We start from the raw sequence: 27159 nt of genomic DNA on the forward strand, positions 1-27159 counted from the left end.
TGGGTCTTCTGCAACACCTCTGGTACACAAGAAAGTATATGTCACATTAAAGTTTCAGGGTGTACCCTACCTAAATGCTTAGGGGAAGATTTCCTAACATTTTAAAGCTGCTGCTTTGTGTTGCATGACACGGAGAAAGAGAGTGGACCAGCACCATATCTACTAAAATTGCATTGTTAGCGAGGGAGCAATAATATTCAATATTTCCACTCCCCTACACATTTTGAATCTGGTATTCCTTTCTGCTTCAGGCATATCACCTCACGTCTCTAAATAAGTTCCAATTAGAACCCACCATGTAGACCTATATGTCCCCACAATGAAGAGGCATTTAATGATGAAGCATGTTGCTTCAGTGAGTGAGGGCCTTCTTCCTTTATAGGGGAAACTCTAAGTGTTGGGTCTGACGGTTTGTTTCACTTAATGTCTGATCCCTGAAGAAGAGGGCTATCATTCCTCTCATGTTGTCAGATATTGTGGTGATATACATCTTCTGCAATATCACCACAAGTGCTTTTCTATCATCTAAACATGAAAACAAGAAGTGTTATTATTTGTATCATATCCCTCCCATCACACCTTTTTATGTATGTGGAATCAATTATAGTACTGCAACCTTTTTTCTGATTTCCCATCTTCTACCCTCACCCGCTCTCCCCTTTCACGTTCCTTGTCTCTTCCTCGGGTGAGGGAGAGAGGCATTGCCACAAGTGCAGACTCCCTACTCCTTCATGAATACCTCTGAATTGAAATGTGGCATTTTTACTGGGAAGAATTGGGAAATCTGCATACTCCAGTATAGCCCAGCAATCCCTTCTCTGACTATTCTTCTTCCCATGTCTCCACCCTTTGCATGCATGGCATTCTTAAGCCCTAAATGTATTGTCTCCTTTGCCACTCTGCTGTTGAAAATTGTTACTCTGTTTTAATTGGGCACCTTAAAGCAGATATTTGCTTACCGTCCTGGTGCCCCTTGGAAAGGTGGAGCTTAACAAATCGTTGTGAGACAGTGATAGCTGTTCTTTAGTGCTATAGATAAGTTTTAGGAATATTTTTCCTCTGCTTCATTTTGAGCAGTCATTGCTTAGTTTCTTAAACGTCAGTGATTATATTAAGATAAAATTGCTCTAATTTGTGTGGATTTCTCATATCTAAGCAGAGGTCTGAAAAAAATTGAACACATACATTTTGCTGATGATTCAAATCTCCTTTTTATCCAGCATTTGTCTAATAACTACTCCTTCGAAAGGAAGTCTTGGAAACATACAAATATTGCTCAAGGTCTTCAGTCTACAATGGACTGGGGAGGACTCAGTCTGCTTGGTCTATGATGAGTAGCTCAAGAAAGTCTACATTATCATTAATGAACACAAACTCTTTAATCAACCTTGTCACCCACCTAATTTTTATTTTGCCTTGCTGGGGTCCATTATATGCTCCTTCCTTTGCTTCCAGAACTTCCACTAGCCAAACGTTTTCTCGGCGAAACAACTTTGCTCGTCTTTTCTTGCTGTTTTCTAGCACTACAGTTTCTACGGCTAGTATTTACTCTTTGGTACCTCCTCAGGCCTCTGTTAATGCATCCGTTTTGTTGTCCACAAAATCAACTTTTTCAGAAGTTCAATAAAGATGGCTGCCAGCTCTTTTTGCGCCTCTTTATTTGCTCTCACTTCTCTAAGGATTGTTTATAGCAGCCCCTTATCAGAAGAATCCTATTCATGCTAGGTGCACTGAGATGGTAGGAGATGAAAAGAAGACAGCAGTCTACTTGGCAGGTTCTTCTGACAGTTTTTCCCACTGTATACACACTCAATTCTCCCAAGACTTCTCAGTCACTTGTGAGGAAGGATTCAGTTGAATGCTGCTTAGTTCTAAATCTCCAACCCTTTTCAAGTATATAAATTGCATAATCTGAATTGTACCTACTTCCAGGCTGCTGGATATTTGCTCTTTTTATTTAGAACAGACATTTCTTTCTTGCAAGAAAACTGAAGAAATGGCGGGGCCATTTATGGCCTGTCCTCTCTTCTTCTCTGCCTTTGCTGTCGTCTCTTGGAAGTTGCAAAGACTTTTGAGACTTTGTGGATTCAATGGATCACATAAGACCAGACTCTTACAATTTGCGACACAGAGGCAAAAGCGGGAGACTGTGTCATCCTGGTTTTGTATAAAATCCATTAATACTTTAGTTTTCTACCTAAGCTGCCTTAATCGCCCCAGTTGCCTGATTCTCTGACCTTTGAAGGAGATTTTTATCACAGAAGAATTTGCAAACTTATTTCCCTGTAAGTGTGAGTGCAGCTGTATGAAGGAAGGGCTTGGCAGGGTTCAGCATTTAGTCTAAGGAAATCCTGACCCATTTGGAAGAAATTTCACAAAGCATTGAAGAGGAAGTTTCAAATCTTACTTTGGGTTTCAACAGAGAGGTGCTTTCCAGTATAGCAAACTCTCCCAGAGCTCTGGCATTGCATTATATTGTACCAAGATTAATTGCTGATGGTTCTGATTCATACTGTGAGGTTTGACTTCTCAATTCAGTTGTTTCCCTGTCTTGAGCAGATATATTTCAATCATTCCATTTCCAGCAGAGTTGTTTGGTGCCTTGCCTGCCTCACCCCTGTGCTTTCTTGGGTTCTCTGTCAATACCGTCCATTTTCTTTCTATTGTCCCTATCGTCTCTGTAGTATCACCAGAAGGCAGCTCATCTGACTGCTTGACATTAGGTCCTTAACCAATAGGAGCTTAGTCATCTGAAAGGCTCATTTTCCATTGAGTTGCCATTGTGACAGCAGCGTTCCGTATCCATATTCATGTCAATTCTTCTTCCTTCGCTCTGTTGTTGTTGATCATGTAGATAGCTTTAGCAAAATCTTTCTAAGCCTTCATACTGTTCACGTGAACTTTTTGGTTCATTGTATCTTCCCCGGATTCTTCACTCGTTGTCTTTGTCCAGAGATTTCGTAATAATAATTTGACCTTGGCCTAAAAAATATATTGTATGTGGCAGCTTTTAGACTGTTAGCTTATTGGATCCGACTTTGGTCTAATAATTCACCGCTCCCCCTAAGGCAGTCTGTTTCTGAGGTGCTTGCACTTGATATTAAAGGGAGTATACCCTGGTTTCAATATGTCAAACAATGGTTTTTCAGACGGGGCCTGAGTGATTTATGGTCTCATTGTGGCCGCATCGAAAAAAATATGCTGAAGTACCTCAAATTAAGATATTGGATATATATTAGGTAGATTCTTGGATCGTAAAGACCACATGCAATGTGAGGAATTTCTGAACTGAACCCCCTCAAGCAATGTCTTTGTATCTGAAATTCAGATATGGTATTTTGCCAGTAAATGGGTTTTTCAGCCGATGGAATGGTTGCAATATTTCCCCAAAATGCCCATTGTGTGAGGCTAGTTGAGAAACAGATGAACATTTTTTATTCTTTTGCCCAAGATACACTGCTATTAGGAGAACTAGGCTTATCCCGATTTGTCGTATTCTTTCCATGAGACACTTGAAGACTATTATTAGAATCATAAGATCATAAGAAGTGATTGTAAAAAATGGGTAATCGTTCCTCTATCTAAATACCTGGTACATGCTTGGTGCTAAAGATGTAAGAACCCATACCCAAACTCCAGGTTATGGACTGGATTCTTGTTGCCGATGTTTTGTACCTAATTTTTGCACTTGCACCTTGCACTTGCACCTAACTGGAATCTTGCAGTTTACGGTTCTAACCTCAAATAGATATTGTTAAATGTTTTTATTGTATTTATATGTGTTATTATGTTTTGTTTTCTAAAAAGCGAATAAAGAATAGAAAGTATTTTTTAGATTTAGTGTACTTCACTAGAAGTTTTGATTTTTATTGGTGCAAAAAAAAGTTACTGTTGGTTTTAAATTACTTACATAGAAGACATAGTATAAACACACAATAATGACTTAAAAAGAATAAAGAAAGGAAAGAAAAAACGATTTGCAAAGTAAAGTATTCACCCACCAGCCATTTTTCTGGTGCTCATTTCTTTTTAAGCGGATATGCATATGCACATATGATCAGGCAAACTGCAAATGAACCAATGGCTGACGTGGGCTGGCCCTGCTGTAGTCTGAGGAGGGCGGAAGCAAAATATGAATGATAAATGAACACATCAATGGAGAAGGAGCTGTAACACAAACACCTTTTTGAATGCATATATCTATGTATTTTTTAGGTTGATTCGATGCAAAGAACGTTGAAGGGAGCATTCAACAGACTCCTTACCCACTCTGTGCTCCAACAACTTTTAGGTGTTAATATCCAGTCAGGAATTTGAAAATGCGACTGCGGCCACAAACTTTTCTATGTTCCATTGAAAATCAATAGGAAACTGTGACAACTGTTTTGCACATCTTTTTTTTTAACAGCTCAAAGACATTTGCCGAATACAAAGTGCCTTTGCTGCAATGTGCCTTCAGATGTAGTGGGTGTAAAGCCTATCATTTTGAAAATTTCAAGTTACGCAACAACAAAATCCATTAGTGCATCAAGTCTGAAATGCCCTCACTCTCTCTACTATATAACAGAGCAGGTATCGTGAGACATCAGTTCTGTTGAAGGGCATTAATAAACTTGAGGACACGTGCAGGATCATACGTGATATTGAGGAGCTGGGTCAGACTGGGACCGAAAATAGGATCAGGAAAATAAATGTGGTCCCCTATTAGCAAATTACCTATTTAAAAAAGTGGGTCATGTTTGCAAATTGGTTCAGTTTTGAACTCGTAGAGGCACGCTGTATAAGTGTTTTCCAAGGTATGGAATAATGCATGGATTTGGAATTGCTGCAGGCAATGTTTGTGGAAAGATCAGGGAAATTGCCAGTAAAAACTGTTCCCTCAGGCCAGTGATACTCAAAGTACAGCCCAGGGGTCGCTTGCGGCCCTCTTGACCTTTACATGCGGCCCTCCTCGTGAACAGCAGCATAAGCTGCTGGTTAGTTGCTGAGCACTAATTTTCAGAAAATAAATGTTGAATAAAGGGAAAGAATTTATTAACTTTTAAATAAATACTTGCTAGTTTATTTAACATGTTTTTAGACCTCCTTACTCAATCCCTGATCCACCAAAATCCCCTACTGCCACCCTGCTGGCATCAATCCGGCCTTTGGCCACACTACAGACCATACTTTGTGGCCCCTGGGCAAATGCTTGTGAGTACCCATCTACTAGGTCTTACAACTGGTCTGTAAACAGTCCAAAAACTGGCTCACACACTGACCTGTCAGACTAGCCCATCGGGCATTTCCTGATTGCCGTGTTGGCCACCCCGACTGTGTTGAGCAGCAGAGATAAGCAGAGGCCTCAGAACACTCTTATTTTGGCATTGCATTCCTTGTTCATGGCTGTCCCAAGCATGACATGACTGTAGTGTCGTGGGGGCAGGGCTACCAATCATGAAGACACAGACACACGGTACTACGGTGGTGGCCAGCAACCATCTGAAGCCACGCCCAGAGCCCTGGGCTATTTATTAAATACAGCACGTACGGCCCGCGTGGACGCTGGGCCAGCTCATTATTCTCATGCTCCCGGGGGCGGTAGCTACCGCCGCCCTTCAGTGTGTGTGTGTGTGGGTTGGCCTGACCTGCAAGCAACATTACAATGACCTTCTTGAGCCTTTATAGACATGATATGTGAATTGCTGTGTAGGCAAGAGAAACAGTGCGAGAGAAACAGAGCACTTGCACAACGTACGCATTGTGCAAGAGCTATCTTCCGATCTCCCAGAATAGAATTCAGACCTGCCAACTTGAAAATATAATTTGCTGTGTGAGAAGGGGGCATGGCCTAGAAGGGGGCAGGGCTTTACACTGAGAGACACTTTTGAGGCCCTTGGTGCCCAAGCCCTGCCCCTATCGACCTCTTCCCCTCTCCAAAACATCAAAACCGCAAAGGTCGCTGAAGCTGCTGCTGATGTCTTAGGGTGTTTTCACACCTCTTAATGGACATTAGTTGCTTGCAGTCTTCAAAGAGAAGCAGAAAAAATCCACTGTGTGCAGTAGTTTCCAGCTCCTCTTGTCTGCCAAAGTGTGATTTTGGCTCCTCGCTGAGTGACCGTGTGAAGAGAGCCGAAATCGGGTGACACACGGTGGCACTGTGTGAGTTGGCATGCCTAAGATGTTGTGTTCTTTCTGAAGCACATGATTACTTACTGATGAGCAATATTTTCTACATCTTAGAACAAACTGAAATCCTGCTACCTTAATATTAATGGGGCAAAATTCTGCAAATCATATTGAAAATCTATTTTTTACTGTTACGGATCAGTATATCTGTCGCAGGGCATAATGACAGGCGGGTCACAATCTACTTACTGTGCAAACATAGGGCAAGATTTATATTCTGGTGGATGGAGTATTCACCATTGGCCTTGCAAACGACTTAACGTCCACCAAGCTGTGAATACTCCTCCCTCCAGATTTACAAATGACAGCCAAGCAGACGGTCATATATAAAAGCATTGACAGGAACTGCTGTCATGGCGGTTCCTGTCAATGCATTTTACTGTTTGCTGCAGTGCTGCATTGGAATGATGCAGACCTGCGGCAAACAGTATTCTTTTTTCTTTTTAAAAAGAATATCCTGATCATGTAAATGTGGCGGTCAGATCACTAATTTTGCAGGTGGGTCACAAACCACTTACTGTGCAAACATAGGGCAAAATTTATATTCTGGCGGGTGAAGTATTCATCATTGGCCTGGCAGAGGACTTTACGCCCACCAGCACCTTGAGACCCTCGCGGGTGAGTAGCGCGCTCTACAAATGTATTGATTGATTGATTGATTGAGTCTGTGAATACTCCGTCCTCTAGATTTACAATGACTGCCAAGCAGGCAGTCATAAAGTTAAGGTATTGGATGGAACCGCTGTCACAGCGGTTCCTGTCAATGCATTTTACTGTTTGCTGCAGGGACGCGTCGGAAGGCCACAGCCCTGCAGCAAGCAGTATTCTTTTTTTCTTTTCAAAAAGAAAATCCTGATCATGTAAATGCGCCGGTTGAACCGCTATATTGGCAGGGAGGAAACTTCTTTTTCTATTGCGAAGGAGTGCCCTCTCTGCCAACATAGAAATCAGGCCCATGGTGACTGCCTTGCAACGAGAACCTGAAACATGAAGTCCATCATTTTGTAACACAAACTAAAATATAAAACCAAATGCCCATTAAATCTATCCAGTTGTTTTGGATCAGGACATTTCCGAACGGAAAGTAACATACTTTTTTATAGTGCCAGCCTTTGCAGGGTGATGTACTTGCTAACTGTAAGGTAGTCTCTTTGTTTTGTAGGTGTAGCTGGCACTTGTATGGCAAAATGTAAAACACAGTTGCGGATAAAATATCTGGAGTGGGACTGGCTTGATTCCCATATTTCTGATTATTTTTGCAGGTGAAGTAGAAATATCTTGTGAAGAATTAACCGGTTATATAACCATTTCATGTAAAAAAATCAATAAAAGAACGAGTTCTCATCCCAATTTAGGACAGTAGAGAACCATATGATAGGGTGCATTGGAGTGAGAGTACCATGCACTGTGTGGATTGGTGGAATCAACAGGGCATCGTGAAAACGCTAGTGAAGAACTGTGTGAGTGACAGGCTACCAAAATCCTCAAAAAGGTGCCCCATAAGGTTAACATCAATACAACCATTAAAGCCACATGACCTTTAGTTTTATTGGCAGGTCCAAGGTTATGGAGCCAAACTTGTTACGACAGGAGTAAGACTAGTAAAGCTGCCCTGTTGAAGGCCATGTCAGGGTGATGGTTCTCAATACCCTGACATCCAACCCCCACAAAGCACAACGGTTACCTTTGTCAGTAGATTTAGTGTGAAAGCAGGTGCTCACCTCAAGGTGTGAAGCTATGCGTCGCTCTACGTAGCCTTATTGAAGCACAGGCGCCGGGGTTCACAGCAGCCACAGGTCAGGCTTTAGTAGATATGACACTACACTGTTTTCCCCCTTGTGCAAAGCAGCATAGCAAATGTGGTCGCTGCACTGTATTGTGTGAAAAAATAGTATATCTGGCCCTCCATGTGGTAAACTGTGAAGTAATGGTGCTGCCAGAAAGAATTGACTGCAGCCCAGATATTTAGGAGCATAGTTACCAAAATGGTGGTGAAGGGCAGTGCGGCAAATTACATTGCTGCGTTCCCCTGCACAATGGGGAACGGGCAGCGATGCACCATATTTATCCAATATGGTGCATTCCTTTCTTTTACCGCTGTGCTTGCACCGTTTCAGCAGCCTAGCGCCAACGCAGACACTCTTGCACCATGGTGCAAGGGTGCCTGCATTACAGGCAGGATTGGTTCTGTGCAGGAAAGGAAACCTTCTGCACAAAAACATTCCTGTGAGACTTTTTCCTATGCTTACTGCAGAATGTGGCACACATAAAAAGAGGAAACAAACAATGAGAAATAAACATATTTCTCCTCATTACCCCTCACCTGTGGAGGTGTAAGATGTTGATACATTGCCAGGTTTACCAATCCTTGTGAATCTGGTAATGCATCAAAAACCATAGGAGTTGTGTAGGAACACCCACTGCAACGCCCATGGAACGCCTCCCTTGCGCTGAGTGAGGCAATGCATCGATTTGTGCTGCGTTGCATTACTCCATATTTGTGAAGCTATTCAAAGCCACCCACAAAGTGACTTTGCGTGGCTTCATAAATCTGATTTGGGGCTTTGTGTCATGCACATACCACGTTGCATGGCACAAGCATCATGCAAAGCCCTGGTAAATATGCTCCTTAGTAAAAAAGTATACCAAGAGACTAAAAAGAACGGTTTTCTTTTTGTTTGGTTAGCAGAGAAACAAACAGGAGCATAATAGTACTTATTCAATCAAGGTTCCGGGGCAGATAATCATTGACCGTAAAGTGTTGGAACTTTTTTTATTAGCGTTATGACATATTATTTGTAAAAAAAATGTAATGCCATTCTGAAACAAAGATACATTTTTAGAGGATCGTATTAATGGGGGTGGGGTGGAAAAAAAGATACATTTAATTACCGATATTTCAGCTGGGAAGATAAGGGAGATCATCTAGCAGTTTGGTAAAAAAGAAACGTCTTGGAGAAGACAAGTTTTCCTTACAATATTACAAAGCGTTCATGGAGATACTGGTTCAATATTTGGTAACACTGTATATTAGGATTTTGAAGAATGGAATAACCATAGTTCCTTCATCTCCTCCTCCTAGCTCCTTGAGCCCGTCTGAAAGCAGCCGGAATGGCCATCCGGTTTCAATTCAGACCGGCTGTATCATAATCAGCCGGTCGGAATTGAAACCGACAATGTCAGTCGTAAAGCCTCCAACCTAAGGGGCTGATTACGATGTCCGCCCGCCATCGCTGGTGGAAAAGGGACCATCCGCCATAGGTGCGGCGGTCCCGCAAAACAAATTAGGATGTGCCTGCCACATTTGCGGACGCATCCTGTATGTTTACATTGTGGCGGGTAGCAGCACCCGCCACAATGTAAAAATACATGCTTTACATTTGCATGTACAACGTGGCAGGCACCGTGCGGTGCCTGCCACCTTGTACATGCAAATGTAGGAGGCACCCCCCACGTGCAGCACCCCATCCCCCTGGGGGCCCGCAACGTGCCCCTGAAGGCATTTTCCGCCTGTCTTTTTAGGGCGGGATCTCCACCGCAAAAGACAGGGATCCTAATGCCAACGGCGGTGCCAGCATGGCAACGTCTCCATAGCCCCATAGTACCGGGTCCTGCAAGGCAGACGGAAAGGGACCGCCTTGCGGGACCACGGTGGACGGTCTTTCCGTCCGCCGCTCTACCTGTGCCATTCCCACCGCCATCCTAATTTGGCGGTAGGAATATTCAGGGCGATGGCGAGAAATCCGCGACCGCCGGGCCGGGGGTCGCGGATTTCCCACCATCGTAATCAGGCCCTAAGAGGCCGATTACGATGGCGGGCGGACAAAGTCCGCCCGCCATCTCTGGTGGAAAAGAGACCGCCCGCCATAGGTGCGGCAGTCCCGCAAAACAAATTAGGATGCACCCGCCACACTGGCGGGCACATCCTGTATGTTTACATTGTGGCGGGTGGCAGCACCCGCCACAATGTAAAAACATAAGCTTTACATTTGCATGTACAACGTGGCAGGCACCATGCCGTGCCTGCCACCTTGTACATGCATGGTACCCCCCACATGCAGCATCCCACCCCCCGCACCTCCCTGTGGGGCCCGCAACAGGCCCCCAAAGTCATTTTCCACCTGTCTTTTGGCAGCGGGAACTCCGCCGCAAAAGACAGGCATCCTAAGGCACTGCCTCCATAGCCCCATAGTACCGGGTCCCTCAAGGCGGGTGGAAAGGGACCACCTTGCGGGAACACGGCGGACGGTCTTTTCGTCCGCCGCAGTACCTGTCCTATTCCCACTGCAATCCTACTTTGGCAGTGGGAATATTCAGGGTGATGGCGGGAAATCCGCGACCGCAGGGCCGGCGGTCGCAGATTTCCCGCCATCATAATCAGCCCCTAAGTTTGGAGACTTTACGACCGACATCTTAATCGGCCCCTATATTGTGGTGCTTAAGTTTGGATAGTGAATAATAACATGGAGATAGATGTCAATATTTACACACTAGACAAAACATTGCGTGATTCTGGGCAAATCGCTTAGTATATCTGCATCCAAAAATTGGAAATATGTGAGGTGCAATCTAAGAAGCTGAAACATAAATGTGTAAAAGTACCAGTTGATTTTTATGGTCTTGAATCGTTTTACTGCCCTGTACTAGTGTACGGGACTCCATTGCTTACCAGTTATGCTTGTGCTACTAAAGTACTTGTACCAAACCCTGCACCTTCGCCATGAAAACACATTTTCTGCATGTATATTTCTCTCCAAAATGTATTAGGTTGCCTGATGGGAACTCTGCATTATTTATTTTCCAGTTTTATCGAGAACATGCACTCAAGGCAATGTTCTCTCTTTCAGATTTGCAAGCTTTTCAGTCTGATGAGAACATTATCTGGAAATGATTCTGCACAAACTGATTCCTCTTTCCTGGGTTTCGGGTTCACACATGGCAGGCGGTGATTATTGCAGTTCAGAAGTAGCTTTGTGATTACAGTGAAATGTGGGATTGATGACAAAATTGCTTGTAGCTAAATGGCTTGTCTGTAATAATAGGCAAGTGTTTAGGTGTTTTTTGTGATCATTTATGGCTCAACTGCTGCAGTTGTATGGTCACAGTTGTCGTGCTCTGTAGATTTCCACAGAATGAAAATCTATCTATCTATCTATCTATCTATCTATCTATCTATCTACTGTGGATATGTCAACCGGTGGCTTCTGCAGCCCACCTCACACATTCACAGTAGAAAGCCAACATGACACACTGGCCTTGGGCAGTGCAGCATGTCTGCTAACGAGGCTTCGGTGAGGCTCTCTCTCTTCATCTCCATATCCTGTCAGAAGACAGGATAGAAATTGTATCAATAGAGAGAGAGTGTGTGTGAGTGAGTATATATGTGTGTGTGTCTGTGTGTCCCTGTGTGTGACTGTGTGTGTGAGAAAAACAGGGAGAGAGACTGTGACAATGTGTGTGTGTGTATATACATATATATGTTCATGCATGTGTCAATGCATTTCCTGTTTAAAGCTAGATGTGTTCGATTGCTTGCTGATTTGCTGCTCTTTGGTATCTACATGTTGTCTTTGCTGCAGAGTCACTAGAGGAAAACCAGGTTTGCAGACGGAAACCACTTTATAAACAACACAAACAGATAGTGTGTGCCCCTGACATGCATCAAGGCTGAACACCAAATAGGAATTCACAGTTAAGACATGAAATTCTAAAATAAGCACAATTGAGAGAGTTATAAACCAAAATACATTCATCAAAAACAGTTTTACAGACACTAGATGTATGATGTTATTACCAAGATTGGAATAAGGAGACAAGATGAGGCATAATTGCAAGCCCCTTGCGCCACTGGAGAGCCACTTTTTTGATGCTTCGGTGGCACTCTATGCTAGCCCATATTTACAAGGCAGCGCTAAGCCACTTTGCATGGCTTAACACAGCCTTGTAAATATGGCCTTCTGAAAAGCACTTTTCTGTGACACAGGGTGCATGCAATGGGTGTTGCTGTGGGCTTTCTTAGCATGATTTTTTGACACTGCTCCAGATTTACACGGATCTGTAAATCTGAGGTAGCACCAAAGACTAACGCCTTTCAAAAGAAGGCATTCATGTGGCGCAGCGAGGAGAAATACCTTTATTTCTCCTCGTTTTTTGCTTTTTCTCTGTCTGCTGCATTGTGCAAAACACATAAAAGGAGCGAAACACAAATAACGATTGTTTCGGTATGAGGAATAACACCTATCTACTGGTGTAGAATATATGGTGTCGGGGCCAAAGTGGCCTGCTTTGGATCTGGGTTAAACGGCTCGAGTCTCGGTGTCAACTAAACGTGATTTTGTGCGAATCACTTAATCTCCCCGTGCCTGAAATGTAAATAATGAACATATCCTTCTGTAGTGTAAAATACTCCACACCTTTGGTCGAGTAAGCTCTATATAAACTGCGAAAATAAATCATTATCTACACAGTTACATTTCTCACTGACCTACGGTGTATATGTCACTCGAGTCACTGACACTGCTCCAGATTTACAAGGATCTGTAAATCTGAGGTAGCACCAAAAACTAACGCCTCTCAAAAGAAGGCATTCATGTGGCGCAGCAAGGAGAAATACCTTTATTTCTCCTCGTTTTTTGCTTTTTCTCTGTATGCTGCTTTGTGCAAAACACATAAAATGAGCGAAACACAAATAACGATTGTTTCGGTATGAGGAATAACACCTATCTACTGGTGTAGAATATATGGTGTCGGGGCCAAAGTGGCCTGCTTTGGAACTGGGTTAAATGGCTCGAGTCTCGGTGTCAACTAAACGTGATTTTGTGCGATTCACTTAATCTCCCCCTGCCTAAAATGAAAATAATGAACATGTCCTTCTGTAGTGTAAAATACTCCAACACCTTTGGTCGAGTAAGCTCTATATAAACTGCGAAAATAAATAATTATCTACACAGTTACATTTCTCACTGTCCTACGGTGTATATGTCACTCGAGTCACTGGAGTGAGACATTGATTTAATTATTTTGTGACTTACTGTCACTATGGGAGAGGTGACCTGCATTAGTATTATGTACTTCATTTATGGATTCAAACTATTTTTCAGTATGTTTATAATATGTAGCCATCTTGCCTTCTGTGAAATCCTAAACATCTCCCCGAAGCAAGTAGAATAAACGTTTCCGAAGTGAAAAAACCACACATGACGAGCACGTACTGGTTATCATTTACATTAGATGAATAAAAGCAAGATGGCGCTTTAAAAGTTTAGTTTGATAAATATCTAACCAATGCATTTATGTCACAGAGTTTTATCTCCACTCAAGCCTCAGCCTTCGTTCGTTTTGAAACAAAACCCAACCCTAACTATGCCAGGATGGTCCTGGCCCTCTGATGGGTCAGATGGTAGAGAAGAATGGTTTTCCCAGTTTGGGCATACTTTTTTAAGATCAATGGGCTCTGTACACTGGCTGCTCCTGATAAACAATGAAACTATCTAGTCACCAGGAAGCTCCTCAAGACCTGGCTCTTCGAGCAGTAACAAACCCCTCCCACCAGCGCCTTGAGACCCTTCCGGATGAGTAGCGCGCTATACAAATGTCCATGATTGATTGATTGATTGACCACCTACCAACTGAGAGCAGTTTTCATCCCTTGACCAAAGCATGAGGCCTAAAGAACCATCCTATAAGGAGGGATCTTTCCTCTGCTAAGGATGCGAACACTTTTCAGGTACCACCAAGCGAGAGCTGGGACTTTTTAGTCCATTTTGATTTTGATTGAAAATGTTTCAAGGAAGTTCAACCAGTGGTGAGCCTAAAAGAAGCAAACCGTTTTGTGAACAAAATCCATTTCAAGATACACTCAGAATGTTTCACTGCTGATGGCAACTAGGTTTCTGCCTTTTACAGAGTTTCAAAATGGTCATCTTCATGTTCCGATTAGCCAGTCCCATCCGAACTGCAGTTCTGGAATGCTCTTTTTTAAGGTACATACTTTTACTTTGTGTTCTTGGGGTTCATACACGCCAAAGACAGGAAAGTCCACCCATACTTTGATGAATAGTTGATTTTCTCTCCTCTGAACCATGGTTTTAAGGACACAAATCTGCATGGGACACCTTCCAAAGGCATGTTTTTTCTCAACTTTTATTTTAACACCTTGACTGCTTGAGATATTTGCCTGCTGTGCTGAAGGACAATAGAAACGGGAGTGGTCATGACGAGCTGAGTTCGTCATGAGCACACAAGCAGTGTGCCTCATGACGAGCTGAGCTCGTCAAGAGCATGAATGGGGTTAAAAAGTCTAGCTACTTTGAGCTTAGCAGTTTCATTCAGACATTGGTCCTTCTTTGTCTCCAAAGCCTGAGTATTCAGCCTAGAGTCTGGGTGCCAGATGGTACTGGTGTGTGAGTGTGTTGGTATGTGCTCAGGGGCTGTAGGACAGTTTGAACCTAGACAAATTATTAAACAGATACTTTTGGCTATTTTATTTTACATTGTCTTGAAATTTTGTCATAGTCCCCCCTCTTTCAGGGTCTTTATTTACACGTCCCTTGTGCCACCGGTGCATCACTGTTTATGGCTCTTGGGCAGTGCAGAGTGCAGACTCATTTCTACAAGGCCACGCAAAGCCACTTTGCATTGACTTTCATGGGCTCCAAGATATAGCGGAAGGTAACGCAGCGCAAGTCGCTGTATTGCCTTACACTGCTAGGAGAGGCATTCCATGAGTATTGCGGTGGGTGTTCCCAGGCAACATCCATTGCTTTTGACGCATTCCCAGATTTACAAGGATCTGTAAACCTGGCAATGCGTCAAAACTGTATGCCGATTCCCAGGGCAAAGAGGAGCAATGTCTTATTTTTCCTTGTTTCTTCCTCTTTCCATGTCTCCTGTATTGTGCAGCACACATAGAAAAAGCAAAACACCTCTATACATTGTTTTTATGCAGGAAGGATCCCTTCCTGCACCCAACAATCCTGCCAACAACGCAGACACCCTTGTACCATGCACCCTTGTACCATGGTACATGGTTGCCTGGGTTGGCGCTAGGCATTAAATGGTGCGCAGCGCCGGCGCTAGCTGAAAGGACAGGCATTCACTGTATCTCGTAAATACAGTGCATCCCTGCCCTTTTGATTTGGCGTAGAGCAGTGAATCTAAAATATTTGAGCACCTGCACTACACCAAAATCACTTTAAATGAGGCCCTCAATTTTGGGCTATGCTAGCTCGCACGCTACAACCTAGATCCTGAATGTCCACCCCGCCACTATTCAAATTCACCAGCCTCCACTGCTACACATAAGTTTAGAGGTAAACCAAAATGGAAATACGTAAAAAACAATATATTAAAAAAAGGCAGGAAATGTCAGCGACATTTATATTTCCATTAGCACCTATTTTGCAGGATTACAAATCCAAAATGCAAATATTTTCAAGCAGAGACATCACCAGAGATAATTCTAAACATACGTTCTCCTGCAAGTTAAACACCGTTGAATCCTCAGAAAATAAAGCAGATTGTCTTTCTTTAAGTACATTATATTTTCAAATAATTGTTCGGGTGTTTTACATCCGCTAGTCTGTAGAGGGTGCTAATTGCACATGTATTTCATCCTCTTATTAGGTCATGAACTGGATTCCCCAAAGAGACTTAACATTTATTTTAAAGGGACTAAGAACAAACAGACAACGAAAAACTCCATATTTACGCAACTGAGTGAGCTATGAGAGAATTTTTAGGATGTTGGTTTTACAGTATTTTCTGGAGATACGCTTTTAGTCGTTGGGCTCATCTTGCTGGTGGAATGGCGTGTATATATGTAATTTATAGCACCCCTCCCTCCTACTCTAAGTGACAGGAGTTTACTTGAACAAAGGTTACCCAAAGCTGGTCCAAAGAGGATGATTATATGTATCGTCATGTCCGTCTAGAGCAGGCCGCTCCTCTCCAATCCTTCCTTCTCTCGAATAAATTGGATTTACATTGATCTGTAAAATGCATGTCAAAAGTGGCTGGACTGGAAAAAAAACAATTCCTTCAGCATAACCAGATTCCAACCTATTAGTCTAAGTGCCGGCTTTCAGTGGAATTAAATGTACTCGAGCAAATGCGGAAAAACATATGCACACCCTCCTATACCTTTGATTTGAGGGAATTCACAGATTCTGAATCGCACATATTGAGAATATAAGCCCCACAAAAGACCTTCTTAAATACTCAAACATTTTGCCTTCTTTCAGCCCGTGAAGTACGCAGGTGAAACGTTATCGTTCTGCAGTATTCCCGCGAGACCTGTATTCCCGTGTGGGGGAAGGGTTCTGGATTAGCAAACCACTCGGAATATCATTGCGTTTTTAATATAATTCAGACGTATCTCCAGCTATTAATATAAAGTGTACTTTACATTTCTAGGTAACACAGCCAATCTTTACAATAAGTTGTTAGGATATGTAATGCTTTAGCACTTGCAGTGCATAAAGTCATTCTCTCGACTCAAAACTCAACACCACGTGACATGCTCACATTGCCGACCTAGATACACTTCTTAGATTCATTGTGGTGTCAACTGGGGGCAGCATTGTCTTTGCAGTCTTTTTCATATGCTATTAACACCAGAGTGTAAGGTTGGATGGGAACTAAAAGCAACCCTGTAAAAAGATTTATTAGCAGCCACTTAGGGGCATGTTAAGTTGCTGCACTGACTTGTGTGAAAAAGAGGGATCAGAAATGCCCCATAATTGCAAAGGTAAGGAGCTTTTAAGCTTCTCTGTGTGCTGCCTAGGGCCAGTGCAGGCATCTTTGCAGAGGATTGATATATATTCCATTTGTAACCAGTTTTGTTCTACTCAGGCTGCATATTCAAGAGTGGTGCTTAAAATATGATGCTAAAGGTGAAAAGCTTTGGTGGTGCTGTCAAATCTACAAAAGAAAGCCTGGCTGGAGTAGTCGTGAGCACAAATATACACCCACCTGACTTGAGCCTAGTCTATGCTTGAATCCTAATTGACACATGCCCCAAAATGTGTCTTCAGTGCCTCTTTTGTTTATAGGGTGCGCTGTCCTGGCATACCCCGAGCCCTTTTTAAAGGGTGTGCCGGGCGCAGGCTGGGTCAGTGTCGCAAATTACAGTTAAGACGCTGCCACCCAGCGCAGCAGCAAACTTGCAGCTGTTCTGGGGGCAGCACATTAGTGAAAGGGAGACAGGCTATTTGAAGCAGCTGGTCAATTTTTCGGTATGCAGGTGGCAGTGCGGCCTGCATGTCTATCTTGCGCTATGCAGATGGCAGTGCGGCTAGCTTGTCCATCTTTCGCTATGTAGGTGGCAGTGTGGCCTGCATGTCTATCTTTCGCTATGCAGATGGCAGTGCGGCCAGCCTGTCCATCTTTCGCTATGCAGATGGCAGTGCGGCCAGCCTGTCCATCTTTCGCTATTCAGGTGGCAGTGCGGCCTACATGTATATCTTTCGCTATGCAGATGGCAATGCGGCCAGCCTGTCCATCTTTAGCTATGCAGGTGGCAGTGCGGCCTGCTTGTCTATCTTTCGCTATGCAGGTGGCAGTGCGGCCTGCTTGTCTATCTTTTGCTATGCAAGTGGCAGTGAGGCCTGCTTGTCCATCTTTCGCTATGCAGGTGGCAGTGCGGCCTGCTTGTCTATCTATCGCTATGCAGGTGGCAGTGCGGCCTGCTTGTCCATCTTTCGCTATGCAGGTGGCAGTGGAGCCTCCTTGTCTATCTTTCGCTATGCTGGTGGCAGTGCGTCCTGCTTGTCTATCTTTCGCAATGCAGGTGGCAGTGCGGCCTGCTTGTCTATCTTTCGATATGCAGGTGGCAGTGCGGCCTGCTTGTCCATCTTTCGCTATGTAGGTGGCAGTGCGGCTAGCTTGTCTATCTTTCACTATGCAGGTGGCAGTGCGGCCTGTTTGCCTATCTTTCGGTATGCAGGTGTCAGTGCGGCCTGCTTGTCTATCTTTCGGTTTGCAGGTGGCAGTGCGGCCTGCTTGTCTATCTTTCGGTATGCAGGTGGCAAAGCGGCCTGCTTGTCCATCGATCGCTATGTAGGTGGCAGTGCGGCTAGCTGTCTATCTTTCGCTATGCAGGTGGCAGTGCGGCCTGCTTGCCTATCTTTCTCAATACAGGTGGCAGTGCGGCCAGTTTGTCTATCTTTCGTTATGTAGGTGGCAGTGCGGCTAGCTTGTCTATCTTTTTTCTGTGCAGGTGGCAGTGCGACCAGCTTGTCTGTCTTTTGCTATGCAGGTGACAGTGCGACCTCCTTGTCCATCTTTCACTATGCAGGTGGCCGTGCAGCCTCCTTGTCCATCTTTCACCATGCAGGTGGCAGTGGAGCCTCCTTGTCTATCTTTTTGCTATGCAGGTGGCAGTGCGGCCTGCTTGTCTATCTTTCGCAATGCAGGTGGCAGTGCGGCCTGCTTGTCTATCTTTCGATATACAGGTGACAGTGCGACCTCCTTGTCCATCTTTCACTATGCAGGTGGCCGTGCAGCCTCCTTGTCCATCTTTCACCATGCAGGTGGCAGTGGAGCCTCCTTGTCTATCTTTTTGCTATGCAGGTGGCAGTGCGGCCTGCTTGTCTATCTTTCGCAATGCAGGTGGCAGTGCGGCCTGCTTGTCTATCTTTCGATATGCAGGTGGCAGTGCGGCCTGCTTGTCCATCTTTCGCTATGTAGGTGGCAGTGCGGCCTGCTGGTCTATCTTTCGGTAGGCAGGTGGCAGTGCGGCCTGGTTGTCTATCTTTCGGTATGCAGGTGGCAGTGCGGCCTGCTTGTCCATCGATCGCTATGTAGGTGGCAGTGCGGCTAGCTTGTCTATCTTTCGCTATGCAGGTGGCAGTGCGGCCTGCTTGCCTATCTTTCGCAATGCAGGTGGCAGTGCGGCCAGTTTGTCTATCTTTCACTATGTAGGTGGCAGTGCGGCTAGCTTGTCTATCTTTTGCTGTGCAGGTGGCAGTGCGACCAGCTTGTCTATCTTTTGCTATGCAGGTGGCAGTGTGGCCTGCTTGTCTGTCTTTTGTTTGCAGGTGGCAGTGCAGCCTGCTTGTCTATCTTTCGCTATGCAGGTGACAGTGCGACCTCCTTGTCCATCTTTCACTATGCAGGTGGCAGTGCAGCCTGCTTGTCTATCTTTCGCTATGCAGGTGGCAGTGCGGCCTGCTTGTCTATCTTTCGATATGCAGGTGGCAGTGGGCCTGCTTGTCCATCTTTCACTATGTAGGTGGCAGTGCGGCTAGCTTGTCTATCTTTTGCTATGCAGGTAGCAGTGCGGCCTGCTTGCCTATCTTTCGCAATGCAGGTGGCAGTGCAGCCTGCTTGTCTATCTTTCGGTATGCAGGTGGCAGTGCAGCCTGCTTGTCTATCTTTCGGTATGCAGGTGGCAGTGCGGCCTGCTTGTCCATCTTTCGCTATGTAGGTGGCAGTGCGGCTAGCTTGTCTATCTTTCGCTATGCAGGTGGCAGTGCGGCCTGCTTGCCTATCTTTCGCAATGCAGGTGGCAGTGCGGCCAGTTTGTCTATCTTTCGCTATGTAGGTGGCAGTGCGACCAGCTTGTCTATCTTTCGCTATGCAGGTGGCAGTGTGGCCTGCTTGTCTGTCTTTCGCTATGCAGGTGGCAGTGCGGCCATCTTGTCAGAGGAAAGCAGATATCCCCCTGCAGGCGTGAGGAGCAAGTGATTGCTTTTTAGGACGTTGATTTGTGGATCCTTTACGGGGCACGCTGACTGAACGCCGCCTAATTGTGGCGCACAGTCAGAGTGCCTCCTGTATGCGGCGTTCAGTCAGCGTGCCCCCTGACAGCTCCTTAGCCTGTACACCCACATCTACAATATAGCACAGGTGCAGAGGCAAAGTGTTCTCTCATTTGCATGGATCGCCCAGTAAGATTGTGACAGTGCCCCATGTGCGCTGGAATTATCTGTATTACAGAAGGGGGTATGAAAGTGTATGTAGCTCCTTCTGTAATACCAAAGCACCCTGGTGCGAGAAAGCAGTCACAACCCAATTGCGCCCCTGAGGCACTTAGTGCAGAATGGCCCCTGACATCTTGAAATGTCACTCACAACATGTGATTGGTTCACAAACAATCATCATGTGTTCAGTATATGTCAAAAAAAGAGGAAAAGACACCTCACAGGCTCTTGGTGAGTCAAGACTACAATCTGTACTCCTTGACTGGACGCACTACTATAAGAACATTCGAAGAACACTCGCAAAGTAAAGCAAAATGAAACACTTCCCCCTTCTTGTCCACTAACACTTTCTATTGAGTTTTCACTTAATTAAACTAAGAATGCCATTCAAAGAGGATATGTATGGATTAGATGTAGATGTGGCCTCTGAGCTGGACACAGAGCTGCTGCCCATGGGCAACCGGCAGTTTTGGGCATCTCACTGGGAGGAATGACAATTGGGTCAATGCTTGGATTATTCACAATTACTGTGACACATTCCAGTCCATCTTTTTGTTGCCAGTACAGAGAGCAACAAACAAGCAAGCAACAGTTTTGCTATTTGCCAATGGAAAGGTGCTATTATGTGTGAAAAAACAAAAAAGGGAATTTAGGGTTCTCTGAAATGCAGAATGCATAGTCAGTGTTCCAGCGGCTCCACATTTTCCTTCGCCAATGACCAACACGCCCAGTCTGAGAGAAGACAAGAGAACATGCAGTGGTTCTCCAGGTAGTCCCTTGTTTGTTGAGACCTCAGACTGAGGCTGCTGCTAACATACAGTAACATACGTGTCTTGCACACAAGCTTTTCGGCCGGTCCTAATAAAGATCTGCATTTTAAACTGATTTTCAGCAAGATAGGAACTTCAAAACTGAGCCCCCATCTCACTCACATAATGCGCTTAAAATCCCTTGCAAACTCGTTCCTGACTGAAGGCATCTTCAGGACCACAAAAGTGTTTTAATCCACCGGGCATTTCCCCAGTGGGCTGGAGTCCTTGGAGGCTGGTTTTGGCATCCCCAGGGGCTCCTGCTGCCTCTACCACTCGCCACAGCTTCCAAGCTTAATTGCTGCAGGCTTCAAGAGAGATAGAAAGAAAGGGAAGGAGGAGAAAGATAGAGAGAAATCGACCAAAGAGAGAAAAGTGAAAGAGAGGAGAAAATGGATTGATGGAAAGCGAGAGCACAAGATGATGAAGGGAGTGGGCCTGGATTTAGCATTTCGTACTAGGGCTGCTTTTAGTCCCGCAGTCCTGTCCTGTGATTCTTCTGCAACAATCAATGTTAGGGAGCTTAGTAAGGTATGAAACCTGCACCAAGTTATTATTATTATTATTATTATTATTATAAAGGCTTTTGTAGCGCGCTCAATTACTAAGAAAATAGTATCCTGGCGCGGAAGGGAGAGAGGGCAGAGCAGAAAGATTCCAGGAAAAAGAGAGGAAGGAGAGCCCTACACAGTGATGTTAAAAAGGTGGGTCTTCAATCCTTTCTTAAAAACAGTGATGGTGGGGGCTGTTTTCAAGTGGAGAGGAAGAGTGTTCCAAGCTCTCGCAGCTCTGACTGAGATGGATTGGCCACCAAGTCTGCTGTATTTGAATTTAGGTACAGAAGTTATCGTTTGATAGTCGAGGTGAATTTTCAGTGTTTATGATACAGCACTTGAAAGAGGAAATTAACTGTTAAATAAATTCTCATTTTAAATCTTAGGGATTTTGCACATGGCAAAACCACGCTGTGTCAAACAGCATATGCAGTAGCGGCTGCTACCAGACGGGGATGGTGAGGTGGCGGGGGAATGAAAAAAAAGAAAATGACTTACCTGGAACAGCCAGTCACCGCCCTCCTCCGTCCTCTTCAGCTTCCTTCTTCCTGTCTCCAGTCCCTGCCGTCAGCAGGAAGCACCCGGACACACAGGCTCCACTGAGCCAATCACAATGCTGTAATCCAGCGTTGTGATTGGTCTGAGCACCATGGTTCGGCGCTAAGATGGGGACAGGGAGCATGTGCATGTTCCTCACCAGGCTGTATAATGCAGCTTGGAGGGGAACATGCAAAGTGCGCATGACTGTTTTGGCTGGCCCAACAGGGCCGGCCAAACAGTCATGAGCACTTAGGGAGTGTAAACGACTCCTCCGCCTGCTCTGGCCAGCCTTGCCTCACCACTGACTGTGATAGGGAAAATAAAAATGATAATAACGTTAAGTTATTACCATTTTATTTTTATTTTTGACCGGTGTGGCAACCCTCCTATGCCTTAGCGGAGGAGCCGCCACTGAGTCTATGGGACTATTTTAGAATGGCACACATTTTTTTGAGTGCTTCATTTTGCAAATCACCACTATCATCCTCTCTACCTCATGAAACTAAGTTGTTATAACGTTTACCTTCTTTTTACATTTCTCACCATGTGGTTGATGGTTTTAAACAATATTGTATTTTCAGAATGAGTAGCACAGCATTGCTAAAACAGTTGTTTAAACAAATGCCAATAGTGCAATCTATTCTCTTGTTCTCCAAAGGACTTGTCTATTATTTAAATGAATACTGATTTCAGAAAGCTTTTCTTCTCTTAATTGACTTTCTGAATTATGTATGATGCTGTTCATCTTTGTACGGACAACACGTCCCTAATTTTAGCATTCAAGGGCACTTTTTAAAACTCGTGAGATGATAACAATGTTCCTGCCCATCATTATCTCATTTGCAGTGTCTTTACTGTGCAACTCCTTTAATTATGTTAGCTACTACTAAGGAACCTGCTCTTTAGTTTTAATGCATTTAATTGTTTTTGGTGGGGATCTTTTATTTTATTGGGACACTATACAATAGTTTCAGACCAAAGAGGTTAAACCAGGAAACACTACACTACTATGTTAAGTAAATGGTGGTTCAAAGAGTGCATTAGCCTTCAGTTTCTAAGTGCTCCAGAGAGCCATTTAAAGCAATGCACTGGTATAAGTATAGAAGCACTTAGCCATCATGGCCGATACGTACAGGGCAGCAATAGGGAATCGTAGGGATCAAGGAAAGTGGTATCCTGTAGCTCTGACTCCGAGTATATTCAGGCCTTATTTTCAGTATAAGATCGAGCAATACAAACTATAAAACATTAAAACTATTGGTATCAAAAATCTAAATTCTAGGAGTACATACATTGATTTATTGCAATTCTTAATCAATTAATATGGCAACACAATCAATGCTATTGAGGCACAAAGGGCCACATGTATCAACATCCTGATTTGCGATTCTCAAATAGCGATTTTTTAGAAATTGCTATTTGAGAATTGCAAATAGGGATGTATGTAAAAAAATCGCAATTGTTTAGCGATTCCTTAATATTCCTTAATTGCAATTAGCAAATTGCGAATCGCAATTATGGAATACTTTCCCATTCATTTCTATGGGGCAGGAGGCCCATAGAAATGAATGGTAAATTATTCTCAATTTGCGATTCGCAATTTGAGAATTGCAAATTGAGAATAATTTCAAGGGTGCAAGGGTGTCATAAGGACACCCTGATGCAACCCTGAAATTTACATGTGTGCGCATATGGCGCACATACATGCCCTAAGGGCATGTATGTGCGCCACATAGCACCTTTACAAATGCCAAAAAGTGCATTTATGAAAGAAATTGCAATTTACCACCAACTTCAAGTTGGTGGTAATTTGCAATTTCTTAGTGAGAAATCGCACAACTTGTGTGCTTCTTACATTGCATTTAAGGAATCGCAACATTTGCGATTCCTTAGATGCAATTGCAAAATAAGGAATCGCAAATTTTGCGATTCCTTATTTTGCCTTAATACATACCATTTGGCAAAATTGCATTCGCAAACGCTGAAATTCTGCAAATTTCGGCGTTTGCGGATGCAATTTTGCTTGATACATATGGCCCTTGGTCCTTATGGTAGAAGTGATCTTCCGATCGAGCGTCATGTCTACCTCAATTATATTAAAAATTCCTGACCTCTGGACTGAACTTTGCGTATGAGTCAAAGAATGAATAAAGTTGGAGGTAAGGCATGGGGTTGCTGAGCTCTGGATGGCGAAGTACAAACAAAGATGCTTTCAATAGATTCGTTTTCAGGTAAAGTTAACTTTAACATGAGGAGTTACCCGTGAATATGTCATATGGGGTGGAAGTGGAGAACACACAGGATTAAATATGGGTCATTGAGGAACAGGGTTCACTATGAGCAGCAAAGCTTGCAGAGAGAGTGACAAATGGATGAATAGGTAAATTAAATAACAAAGCCCCCTGGAGAAATCTGCACTGAATACTGTTGGATGTGTTTAGTAGCAGCTCGAATAAGGAAGGAACCTTTTTTCACTTTGTGTCCATTTCTCAGAAAGAAGAGTCAAACCATCTCAAGGTTGTTGGAGACTTTAGTTATTGAGGCGAGTCTGTAAAGAAGCAGATGTGAACCATGTAGTTGTAAGCCACACTCAGCCCCAGAGCACCAGAATAACCTTTCTTCTCTCTGGTATGGACAGATGTCACCTCAGACTGATGGCACAACAGTCCAAGGGACATATTTTACAAGGATGTATGATGGAACCCTGCAAGCATTTACCACGCATGCCTTCATTCTGCAGGCACTACCCCGAATGCGTCATTACCACGCGTTCCTTTACCCCTCAAGTCATACAACGATTTGCCCTAGGGGTGCAGTGGACTTTGGATAGAATAAATTACTATTCCAACTCCAGTCAATGTATCAGTAGGGAAGGTGTTGGACTTAAAATCCAACACCAGTCCAACAATGTGCCCCCTAAAGTAAGTTGTTGTGGCAAATTTGTGGTAAAGGACCATGTGGTAATAGTTGGAGTAGTGACTGATGAGTAAAGGCAGATCCTGGTTCTGCCTGCAGGGTAAAGGATGTTTACCATTTTACAAAGCTCAGGTGCCAGAACAGTCAATGTTTTGCACAGCAACAGCTTTATGACCATATCTTCATTATGGACTGCGATGGTTGTAGAAAAACGTTACATGGCAGGATTCTATCCTACTTCCGTAATATTAACAAGGCAGGATTGTGTTTGCTAATCCCACTGAACAAACAGCAAATGCCCAGATCGAGGCGAGCAGACCGCAATGAAAAATTGACAGAATTCCAACTTTTAGCTTTGGCCTACAGACAGTCCATCAGTCAAACAGGCATTTGTTAACTGCAACTATACACCGGTAAGGGTCTCAAGGTGCTGGGGGGAGGGGGGGGGGGTTAGCAGGCTCCACTCCATATCCGGGGGGGGGGGAGGTCTGTCGAAGAGCCAGGTTTTGAGGTCTCTTGCTCAGATGGGGAGCGATGTTGTCTGTATGAGGTGGAGCGGCAGGGCGTTCCAGGCTAGGGCCGTGAGGAGGTAGGAGCGGCCTCCCGATATGGTCTTTCTGGTGCGGGCAACCACAGCATAGGAGAGCTAGGCAGATCATAGGGTCCTCTGGGGTGCATGAAATTTAAGACGGCTGTTCAGGTATGCCGGCCCAGTGTCGTGGATGGCCTTGTGGGTGTGGGTGAGCATCTTGAAGGTGACTCTAGCTTCGATGGGGAGCCAGTGGAGTGTGCGCAGGTGCTGGGAGATGTGGCATTGTCTTGGCAGGGCGAGGACCAGTCTTGCAGCGGCATTCTGGATGTTCTGTAGCTTGCGGGTGAGGATTCTTGTTTATTCCGGCGTAGAGTGTGTTGCCGAACTCAAGTCTGCTGGTGACCAGGGCTTGAAATAAAAAATCATGAGAAATATATTCCTACAGATATTCATACAGTTGATCAAAAGCCTTCAGCCATTGACTCTCTTGCAATGTGTCTAACTACTTTTTGCCTGATGATCGCATGTGTACATCTGCAGGAAAAGAAGCACACTTCAGTTCCATGGTTGGTGGGCTAATAGTTTCCTTTGTCAGTGTTATTTTAGTTGCACTTTTTATCAATTTTATAATCAACCTTGTGTGTTTGAATACATTTTTCAAGTTACAGTGATTCAAAGCCAATGCAATCTTTTCTATGTGCCAATAAGTATAATATTTTCATGCGAAGTGCATTAAAATTAAAGAGCATTTTGATAACTGTCGTAAGTACTCCAACCAACTGGGAAGAACCAATACTGTTCTCTTACAATTATATTCACTTGCTCTTTTTTTTAAAGTTTCCAATTTTTATTGGCCATCCCATTTAGGTGACGGCACGTTCTTTTGATCTTATTTTTATTCTATGGCATTTATTTGCATTAGAAAACAAAGCAAAATGCAATCATCACACTAACTTGCCAAAGACAGACCTATTGGCTTTGCAATACTTGTCATTTTTGCTTTAAAAAAACTATATATTTTTTTAATGGAATGGCATTGTTGAGAGGGGGCTGTAGGTCCTAGCACCAATTTTTTTTTTTTTTTTTTTAAATATATTTTTATTGCAGGAATTAGTAAATCGTTACAATATCGACCAGCATTGTATCATAAGCGGTATCAACAGAATAAGACCCTCTGGCCCCCCCCGTAAGTTCCGTACACAGCCATCCGGCCCACAACCTTGGGTTGGGCGGCGAAATGCAATGGGGGATCAGCAGGATGCTTGAGCTGGTCCGGATGATTCACTGTCCGTCATCTGCTTTTCTAAACAAGCCTATAAACCCAAAGGAAAACCCCCACCCGCAAAGGACTACTAACTAAAAGAAACCCACCCAACCCCACCACCAGCGCCAGGGAGCTACCGACACAGGATCTGCCATGGGACCCACGGGGAAAGCAATAGAACCATCAGTACAAACGTTTACCGGGACTCGGGGCGAGTCGCTTCTTCACCTTCAGAGTCGCTGGGGGCACAATAATCCCTGAGGGCCTGCACTAACATTTCCCACTCCAACGCGGCCTCCTGCGCCTTCTCATTACGCTGCCTCCAAGCTAGTTGATATCTCAGCGCACTCTCCCCCGCCGCCCACTTCAAAAGCTCACTGCGCCATCTGCTGCCTGTCGGACCAACTCGTGCCTTCCAGTTCCTGGTCACCTCTCGTTTAGCAAGGAGGAGCCC

At 44.2% G+C, this 27159-nt stretch overlaps 1 protein-coding gene across 3 annotated transcripts in view; it reads left to right on the plus strand.

Moving 5' to 3' along the window:
* Nucleotides 1-27159, plus strand: part of DOCK10 (dedicator of cytokinesis 10) — a 1740483-nt gene that overhangs the window by 25892 nt on the left and 1687432 nt on the right. The gene's annotated exons all lie outside the window — the stretch shown is intronic.

The sequence above is a fragment of the Lissotriton vulgaris genome, chromosome 11 (assembly GCF_964263255.1).
Source record: "Lissotriton vulgaris chromosome 11, aLisVul1.2, whole genome shotgun sequence".
Lineage (NCBI taxonomy): Eukaryota > Metazoa > Chordata > Amphibia > Caudata > Salamandridae > Lissotriton > Lissotriton vulgaris.